This window comes from Ceratosolen solmsi, unplaced genomic scaffold, assembly GCF_000503995.2.
Source record: "Ceratosolen solmsi marchali unplaced genomic scaffold, CerSol_1.0 scaffold33, whole genome shotgun sequence".
Lineage (NCBI taxonomy): Eukaryota > Metazoa > Arthropoda > Insecta > Hymenoptera > Agaonidae > Ceratosolen > Ceratosolen solmsi.
In genome coordinates this window covers 291,547-299,442 of record NW_011948438.1, presented here as the reverse complement: position 1 = coordinate 299,442, position 7,896 = coordinate 291,547, and positions in this window count along the sequence as shown.

Below are 7,896 nucleotides of genomic sequence, written 5' to 3'. Positions count from 1 at the left end.
TGAGGGGGGGGGGGGGGGGGGGGGGGGGGGGGGGGGGGGGGGGATGTGGAGCGGACGAGAGAAGCGCGAAGTGTGACAAGTCCCCGACAGCTGCCGGGGCACTTAGCACTTTGCCTCTTGCTTTTTTCGGGATGCTCCGTCGAGATTTGCCGCCACTTTTCTCCCCCTAACGTGCTCGTCTCGCCCAGCGGGAAGAAGGAGAGCCTTCTCTGTTTATAAATTGACCGTTCGACGCGTTACTTATACGCATTTGTTGCGCGCATCGGTGGATGAGGAGGACAAGGAGAAGAAGGAGGAGAAGGAGGAGGTAGAGGTAGAGGTGGAGGTGGAGGTGGCGGTGGCGATGGAAAAGGAGGAGGAGGAGCGGAGCGCCGAGTGAAATACGACCGCGACACGCACACTTACCAATTCTATATGATACTTATCGCGGTGAGCTATTAGGCGGGATTCAGCCTAGAAATATGCCGCCTCGCTTCACTTACCGCGTCTCTTTTCCCTTCTCGGCGGGCCCGCGTGCGCTTAGGCCGTTCGACATTTTTCATATTGATCTTACACACTCTTGGTGACATGTTCAATTTTATCTTTATCACCATTCATTACAAGCTTCTTGCAATTATTATCTATTTCGTTTACGATTTCGCCTTTAAATGCTTTTTCATAATGCTTACTTATCCCCATCTCCTTTTTTTTCTTCTTTCTTTTATTTTCGATTTTCTTCTTTTTTTGTTTTAATTATTATATTACGACAATACGTGCTTCTAGAATATGCGTGCGACACTTTACCGTGATTTTTATCTGCTTGAAGGACAATCTAATTGAAATACAGTTAAGGAATTTTCTTGAAATGAATAGATCAACTGATTTATACCGAAGGAATTATCGATACTTGCTAATTATCAGCAGCATGCCATATGAACTTGCGTGCATGCGTGAGTCAGTGTGTATATAGTTTTAAAATTTTATAGTTTAAAGTTATAAATGTTTTTCAAAAATAAAAATAAATGATATTACTTTAACCTTCAACTCTACGTAACGTACGAACTGTTTTTTTTTTGTTTTTTGTATTTATTTTTTACTTTATTTATATGTTCAAGCTTTTACATTGTATTAAACATTTCACAAACAATCTAATAGAGAAATCAACACCAAGGATTGATATATTTTAGGAGAGCTAATGTATATATAACACATACCGTTGATATTGGAAATTCACAAGGGAATACTTTTAAGCAAGTTATAATTTTAACCATTTTAACTTATTTAACATTAAAAATGAAACAAAAATACGCAAAGTAAAATTATGTGCACTTTCAATGGCACTGGATTAAAAACAACAACGAGATTTCGCTTTAAGGAATCGAGAGTGCACATAAAAGATGCTCGGAAATAAAATTGTTTGGAAGACAACGAAGTGACTTGCGTCACTTTTGATCGTCCGAGTTTTTCTCGACGTGGTGACGATATAAATAAATTTGCTTGAAGAAGAAAAAAATAAATAAACAAACAAAACGATAAACTTACTTTTAGGGTGTGATAAAAATTTACTAACTCGTGAATAGTAAAAGTCAATTGAGCAATTCAAAACGACAAAATAAAATCTTTCAAATAGCTACAAATATTGTTGAATTGTTTCGATAAAAATAAACAATCGGTTAATAATTTCGTAAACTTGCTTTTTCACTAGGATGCTCGCGTTCACGAAACTTACGTTATATTTACAAATAAGAGGATATAAAAATTATTCGGATTAAATCATTGATTTACAAAAATCATTGATTTACAAAAAAAAAACGAAAAAAAAAACAAAAAAACAAAAAAATAAATAAAAAATAAAAAAAGGTACAATGTGTCTCGAGTAGATGCTGATTTACCAGCACCGTTCGATAATTCAAAAAATTTAGAGCAGCAAGAAAAAAAGGCGCCCAACACTTTTGAATGACTTTCTTCTTACTTTAACGCATAAACATGCGACATCAAACACTTTTTTGGCCGTAAAAGATAATAAATTCGGTTGCATGAACAAGACAGAAAAAAACGGACCTCCAGTGAAAAAGGCACAACAAAATGTGTAAAATGTGGATGCGCTTGGTAAATTTATACTAATATATCCCCAGACTCATGTATACTCTTATCCTTTTTTTTGCACCCCAGTATTAATATTATTAACACATTATACGATTATATTATAATAGCTTTAAAAGATGCGGAAATGTGTAATTCGCAAACAATGATGTTCGAGATGGCCAATATAGTGTTCAACCTGTACTTCTTCAATAGCCTTTATAAAATTTATATTTAAATAATATAATCTAAATCTCCATCCCTCCTCCTCCTCCTCCTCCTCCTCCTCCTCCTCCTACACGCACGTCATCCCCGCCCCGAGGTACTTTAATTATCGAAGGTATTGTAATAAGGTACATCGACATTTCGCGGGAAAGTTCATCGAAAATCGATGACAAGTGCGTTATCCCTGCTTGAAGAGAGGCTCCCCCCCTTCTTCCTCCTCAGTCTCAATTCATAAGAATAAAAAGTGTAACTATCCCTTGCATGAAAGTATATTTAAATCCGGCGACGCCGCTTATATAGGCATCGTCTTGCGTGTGGGACCTTTAAAAAAAAGCGTAGGGGAATGAGGGGGCGAGAGGATGCCCCGCGGGACTCATCAGGACATCCGGTCGCGTCGACGGGGCGCAACGGATAAAACGAAAATCGTAAATTCAGCCCGACTATGGCAATTAATTCATCCTCCTCTTAAGGCGGCCTCCTAAAACCGAATGCCCTGGGAGAGTGACGGTGGTGATGGTAGGGGGCACGAGCAAGGGCGAGGGGGGAGGGGCGACGAGGGTGTAGCGACGGTGAGGGGGACGAGGACGACGAGGGTAAAGGCGGTGGCGGTGGCGGCGGCGGCTACGGCGACGGCAGTTGGTCGATCGAGCTTGCATGCGACTCATTCATCTTCGATTAATTTAACCGCAATTATAGAAGCTTTATTACCTACGCAAGCTATACACGACCGACTGTGCAATTATATTGACTCCCATAAAACTTTCAACAGACGCGGATTTTGCGTGTTGCTTCGCGCTACTATTAAATGACGATTACTTCGGTTTATTCTCCGCGACCAGTGAAATTTTTAGAAGAAGCAGCGTCTCCTCACCTTACTATCCAGTCAAATTATATAATCCGCGAGTTTAATTCACATAAGATAAAAATGATTGATAAAAATGATTATGCCATGGGATGCCCAACTCCGGCGAGTCGAGCATGACTTATTTGTCTTATTTTTTAACTAACGGCTCGAGTCATACTAACATTATGTATCATCTTACCAACAATTATTATTTTCTATTTGTCGATAAATCGCCATTCGCATTATATTATCCGACTGTAAAACATTAAACAGCTAAGTCTCTTTTGTAAATCATAATCTTTTTCCATTATCATTTATTTACAAAATTTATACGAATGCAGCATTTAAGATGAAAAATTATTTTTTACAGTCGAATCGTGTATCATAATTTATTATATGCTATTTTCAAGCAATCTAATTCATGTATTTCTTTTATATTTATATTTGTAATGCCGATACACAATTATGTTGAATACTTGAATTATTACCAAGCAATAAATTAGCAGAATATTATGATTTTAATTCTAGACTGTGATAATCCAGGAGCCATTTTGATTTGCAAGTGCTAACGTATTATGTTTCTTAATGGCGATAGTTGTCAAAATATTTCATCGCCTCGAAACTAAACAATATTATTAATTTAAAATGACGATATTTTATCGATTGCGGGTGTATCTTCATGGGAATCATCGGAAAATATATTCGGATAATAATGGCACATTAAGCTTCAAGAGACACGTTTTATCAAGTTGCATTTATAATTTATATCAAAATAATCAAAGGTAATCAAAATTGTATAAAATGATAATATTATAAGAGCCGGTTCCGTAATATATTTATTTGTAATTTTCAATTACGCATATATCAAGTAGCAGATTAAACTTGTGCATAAAATGATTTACTTTCCTACATTTATTTTCTTTATCAAAAAATTTCCGCGATATTTAATTCTTTTGAAGTTAACAACAATGCCGCAATTATTTTTCGAAATTCTAAACCAGATACTATTCCAGAATGTAATATCGCATGCACGTGTCTGTCTGCCATACGCACAGGCGCCCGCTCGCGCGCGCACACGCACACACCATCATTATGGTATATCGCGTATTTTCCTGCACGTACCTACATACCGACATACCAACATAAGCAAACTCGCGCAAAGCCGCTCATAGAAGCAGCATCGGGCATGCGCACAATCGGGTTTAATTTTAAACGTTAGCATGTAATTAATTGTTTATCAAATAATCGTTCTTATTTTGAATTTGAAAGATAATTTTTTCATTGTTTTTATTTATATAACGCGATGAAGGGAACGTGGTTATGCCAAACGGTCGTGTATTTTATTCTTATTGAATCTAGTAATGGTAATTAATTTGAAATATAGAAACCGAAGTAGAACCGACCAACCGAAGTAAGAGGTCTTGGTCCTACTCTTAGCTTAGTAAATTTTGAATCTCCATTCGAGCGTTTTTTTGCTCTGTAATAATGAATCATCGTTGCGAAGTAAGCTGACGAGGATAAGTAAGTCACAAAATGTTTTGCCAATCTCAGGAGTTAGTTGTAAGAAATGAAAATTGGCTTTGTCGAAAAGCATTACATAAATAATATCACAATACATCGGCCGCAAGATTAAACGAGAAAATATGTGCATGATTACATGTGTACAAGGGCAACCTTACGTACGTACGTACGTACGTACGTACACGCGGATGAATTTAATTCATTACTCGAACATAATTATTGTCGGGATTTTTCACTTTGTCATTTATAGCTCTCAGCTTCTAAATTCAATGTTCACGTACGTGGACTCGAGGAGCGAATTTCCAGCGCGCATTTTCACTCCACGCGACTTGGTGACGTTAGATCCTAATACAGCATAATCCATCCATCCATCCATCCATCCATCCATCCATCTATCTCGTTTGTGGCGACCTGTACGTGCGTGCGTGCGTGTGTGTCAAGGAGTGGAAATCGCTCGAAACGAGCTGACGATGCGCGTACGTCGCAGAAAAGTAGTCGCTGACTGGCGGGCGGTGGGTGGTGGTCGCGCGGCAGCGACGGTGACGTTGGAGGGGTACACGAGACAGGAGGTTTTGCTCTGTCCTTATCGTCGAGCGAATTTCCGCGCTTTCACTCTCTTTCTCTTTCTCTTTCTCTTTCTCTCTCTCTCTCTCTCTCTCTCTCTCTCTCTCTCTCTCTTCACAAAATTTTTCGATACCGCGATGTGGCCCGCGCCACTTGTTTTATAAACCCGGGATATCATGAATGATCGCCGAGTTTACAAACTCGTTGTGGATTTCATCGACCCACTCTCCACTCTACTCTCCTCCGCGTCCCTCCCGCAAGCCTCTCCAGCCACCCCCACTCCGCCCGCCTATCCAAACACCCCGCGCGCCGCGCCGGCACTTTACTCTGTGCTCGTCAAAAACGGCCGTTGCGAACGTTTCTCAACTGGGACGTCCCACGCCGCCCGCGTCCGTCCAAGCTGCTGAGCCGCTCGATTTTTCGGACCACGTAATCGCTCGCTCGACGCGAAATGTCAAGGGTAATACGGGGAATATATCATGCCGTTAGTGTGTCGTATTGTCACTCGTATGAACACTTGATCGTCCGATGTTTAGCGCGCGCACCCACCCGCGAAACAAGGACCCACCGCCCCCCTCCCCACGCCCAATACGGCACCATGCGCACTCTGCGTACACTCATGCTGGCCCAAGAACATTTTATTTAATTGTACTTATCTATATAGTTGTGCGAAGCTGATAAGCATTGCGAGCCATTTTCACGTATAGTAAACATCGATTGAAAAGTAATGAAACCTTATCGTGAACGCCCTTATGAAATTTTCTTGGGCACCGTAATGAAAATACCCGTGAAGCAATTTTCCACTACGAGTATCATCCAATAATTGACCTTTTTTTATAAATACCATATAACAATTAGAACTTAATTATTAGTGGCGGTCATGTTAAGGTGTCGTTGACAATTTCAGCTTTAATCGGAACGATATTTAAGTTTCAATAGTTTGATCGTTCAATAAATAATTCAATAACCAGAATATTCAGAGTGAAATAATGCAACAGCGATTGGTTAAAAAATTAAAGTTTTTTAATACTTTTTCTTAGCGTTTTACAAACACTGTTACAAACACTATTCATACATATATATATATATATATACATATATATATATATATATATATATATATATATATATATATATATATATATATATATATATATATATATATATATATAAATTTATATGTATATATAGAATAAAAAATTGAATTGTTTCTTATGAAATATGGCGTTCTACTTTTGTATATGCCAATATCCAGACCATTTATGGTAATTCGATTAATTAGATTACATGTTACATTGATTAAATTGACACGTTAAATCGAATTTTATTAGTATTATCGTCTTTGAGATATTAAATAATATTACGAGAAAATTTTTATTTTATATTTAAAGATAAAAAAAAAACAAAATCGATGTAGGAGAGCAGGACTCGGAATATCATATAATTCCGCGAGTGAAAACTTTTTCGCTTTTAGCGATTATCGAAATGTAAAGGAAAACATTGAGAATATGCATTGAATCTTATTGTTGATAACAAAATTTCAAACGTTAAAAATTTACGTTTTCATTAAGAATCGGTCAAAACTGAAATTGGGCCTTACTACTATTTTTACGACTATCGGTTAGAATAATTTTATTAATTACGATTTATCGTATTTATATATTTATTGTGTGTCGCTGTGGGATACTTTGCGACATTGTAGCATAAATGTAAAAATAGATTTATCCCATTAACGAGAGTATAACAATAAATGATCATGGAAGCTTTAACCTTACGATTCCAAGGGCTAAGGAACGATAAAGCCATATATTTTCATAAATTACAACGTGATTTCTCAAAACTCGATAAAATTCTTTACGGACTTTCAATTATTCGCATAAAGTTACCTCTCTCCTCGGACAATAAATGATGCGATAACAGCAGCCAACAATCCTCTTAATATCGAATATTATGTGGAAGCGATAGTTTTTGTTCTTAAGGCCACTCAAGCCTAATATCACTATCCAATGGACGATGGGACTCGGGAGTTCCTTGCGATTGGAAGGAAATTTATCGTCGCACGCTCTACTAAAGCTCCAGCGCGTCTGAAATATTGAATTTTCGCAGTCGAGTGTAAACTATCACGATCGCGATTGCGCGCAAGCAGCATGTGAACTCTATCGGCCTCACCTCCCCCCCCCTCCCCCCGCCCCGATTAATATCGGTAAGATGGTCGCGTATTTTCAAATTTGACCCGTCTCGACCTTTACACATCGCCACGCCGCTATTGTATATCGGCTTCGTACTGGTTAGTGGCAAACTCGCGAGGGCGCTTTTTACAGGCGACGCGAAGAACGTCGGAAGGAGCAATTTAGGAAACGCGTGTTTATAAATGTGCCGCGTGCGAAGAGCACAAGATTTTAATTTTAATCGCCGTAGGGTAAGGGGACAAAGGAAGGGGGGACCGCCAAATGCGTTCGTTAGAGCGCCGAGGGAATAAAATACAACGACTCCCCACGATACTTGTCCACAGGAAATTGATGTTCACCTAAGGAATCATGGATTTATTTCGTAATCATTTGTAAATGTACAAGGTTTAAGCTTGTTACACGCGCAACTGGGTAAAGTGGACGAAAAAAAGGGGACAGAGGGCAGAGTAGGCATTACGAGAGCTGCGGATTAAGGATAGAAAAAGCAAAGGG